Below are 3,152 nucleotides of genomic sequence, written 5' to 3' on the forward strand. Positions count from 1 at the left end.
CCTCTGTTCTGTGTCCTGTGTTATAACTATTATATTCCTGCTGTAGGCTATAATATCCAAATAAGGGTTTATACTGACTTTATTAAACTTGTGTGTAATGTTTTCCAATGTGTCATTATATTTTTGTAATATTTCTACAGGGTTATAATTCTTATAAGTATATTTTAGGCAGTTTTTCAAGCCTTTATTATATCGGACAGACAGGAAACGGGGTGAGAGAGAGAGAGGGGGAGACATGCAACAAAGGGCAGAGGTCGGGGTCAAACCCGCAGCCACTGCCTCGAGGACCTTCAGCCTGTTTACATGGGGTGACTGCTCTTTCTCCGTTGTCTCGGCCTCAACTCAAGAAATCTCTGCGTCCACAGGAAACCAGGTGCAGCGACTCCAAACGCTGTAGTACCCATGCCAGGCCTGGAGGTGGCGCTGTAACTGCCACAGAAATACACCGACAACGGAGAAGAAGAGACGGGGAGACGCTGTGGAGAATCCAAACACCGGAGAGTTTCTCTCCAAATCCTCCTCCGTCCTAGAGACAAACGTGTCCCTGGTTCTGGTCTTAGTGGAGACTTTGGTGCTGTTCTGGACTCTGATGCACCGACCACTCTGCAGTTAGTGTCCTCACTGAGCAGAGGGGGCTGCTGGGACCCCCTTCACTCTGCAGTTAGTGTCCTCACTGAGCAGAGGGTGCTGCTGGGAGCCCCTTCACTCTGCAGTTAGTGTCCTCACTGAGAAGAGGGTGCTGCTGGGAGCCCCTTCACTCTGCAGTTACTGTCCTCACTGAGCAGAGGGTGCTGCTGGGAGCCCCTTCACTCTGCAGTTAGTGTCCTCACTGAGCAGAGGGTGCTGCTGGGAGCCCCTTCCCCGTCCCAAAGCACTCCCAGGCGCCACTTTCTCACTACATTTAGAGACTTTTCACAGCTTCTTAGAACTGGATTTAGAAACAGAGCCTAGAGCAGTTTAGCTCCTTATTCAGAGCATCAGGGAAAAGGGAGACATCTGTGCTGGGCCTCATTCAGTCCCATGCATGTGGCTCAGAGTCCAGTTCAGTAAACGGTCTCTGGGTCCGTCTCTGTCCTCTCACGCAGCAGCACTGTTGTTGTTATGTGACGTTGTGGGGTTAGAGGTCCGAGCTGGGGCCATGACCTGATCCTTTAACAAAGTCTGAGCTTTCACCATCCAGACCACAACACCATGGGGGGCGTTTTCAAAATCTTCACACTCTGGGACCTGTTTCCTGTTGCAGGGGGTGCTGGAGCCGATCCCAGCTGACATCGGGCGTGAGACGGGGTCCACCCTGGACAGGACGCCAGTCTATCACAGGGCACATAGAGACAAACAGAGACAGACAACCATTCACACCTACGGGTGATTTAGAGTCATCAATGAACCGAACACCTGCACGTCTTTGGACTGTGGGAGGAAACCGGAGAACCCGGAGAAAACCCACGCCGACACAGGGACAACATGCAAACTCCACACAGAAGGGCCCCAGCCAGGATTCGAACCAGGAACCCTCGTTGTGAGGCGAAAGTGCTGACACACCATAATACTATTACTAACACAGATTGACACTTCTTTGGACTAAAGTATGTAGAGTTTTATACCTGGCCAACAAAGGATGCATTCAGGTACCTTTCACATCCTCCTAGTTGTGCGTCTGGATGGCAGACTAAAGATAGCCGTCTCTGTATATTAAACATAGTTGGCCTCGAGGCCTTGACTCCCTCAGAAGCGTGGGAAGTTCACTAGCTCGGGCATTAATTGCCAGCGAGGGAAATGTCAGGTGCTTTTTGCTGTCGTCACAAATGGGAAAAAACAGCGAGGCAGGGGCACCAGAGGAGCAGAGAGTTACATTCAAACGGGCGATAAAACACAGGCCTCTAATTACCGCACTGGTCTTCCAACGCACATCAACACCCACCTTCCCCTGCTCCAGCTGCTTGAAGGGAGGATGGATACTGTGGGAGTTACATCAGCTATACATGCAGAGTGAGAGCAGTCAGTCATCACTGTGCTCTGTACAGAGAGCTTTCTATTTGGTTTGCAAGGAAGGTAAATGTCATCATGCATCCAATAGTTCTTAGCTATCAAAGTCACAAATACATAATAGATATAAACAACTGTTTTTGTTGAAGTGCCTTGGTTTTCCCCAAAGCAAGTTCAGTCAAAAGCAACTGGACTTGGTTATTTGTCAGATAGACGTTTCACCTCTCATCCAAGAGGCTTCATCGGTTCATGTACGCATCTGACCAGGCTGGGACTGGACCAGAACCAGGACCAGGACCAGGACCAGGCTGGGACTGGTCCAGAACCAGGACCAGGACCAGGACCAGGCTGGGACTGGTGTGTTCACAGGAGAAATGAGAACATTCACAGACTTAAGTGCCTTAGTTATTTAAAAAAACATGCTAGTACAGCAGTGGTACAGCCACAACGCATATTTTACCGAATTCTGATCAATAAAAAGAAAAATATTTCAGAATAAATCAAGTATTTATAATTGGATCTCCAGTGTATGTAAGATAATCCTTACTAATCCCACAGCGGGGAAATTTCACGTGTGATGCCCCTTGGACATGGCTGCAATCCATGCATCATTAGTGTTTTTGCTCACATTGATCATATCAGCGAGAACAAAGTAAGGAATATTTTCTATTTATTCTATTTTGAGTCTGAAAAATCCATGTTTTTTGTTTTCCGACTTTCAGAATCGGAACTCCATTGAGCGGGGTACAAGGATTCTCTGTAAACCCAAAACAGAGTTGGGTGCCCAGTCGGACCACCTTAGGGCGCACTCCCACTGTGCCTCCGTCCCGTGCCCCGTGCTTTAGGGTCCTTGTCCCCCCCTCCAGGCCCGTTTGTACTCACACTACCTGGGCCTCGGAGAATGCTTCTTGCTGCCTATACGTCATCACGCCGTAACACGTCACACGCATTGATGACGTCATGGCGATGCGTGGCTTTGTTTCCAGATCTTTCCGTAGACCTCAGAGTTTTTGTGCGTCTTGTCGACTGTTTTTGAATCTTTTCATCGACCAAATCTGCAGTAAACACTCCACCTCCTCATCACACCAACGTGAACCTTTCGCCGCCATTGTTTTAAATGTCCGCGCATGGTCCCTCCTTCTTTTTTCTATGTCCCAACAGGCGCA

This window comes from Echiichthys vipera (assembly GCF_963691815.1).
Source record: "Echiichthys vipera genome assembly, chromosome: 4".
NCBI lineage: Eukaryota > Metazoa > Chordata > Actinopteri > Perciformes > Trachinidae > Echiichthys > Echiichthys vipera.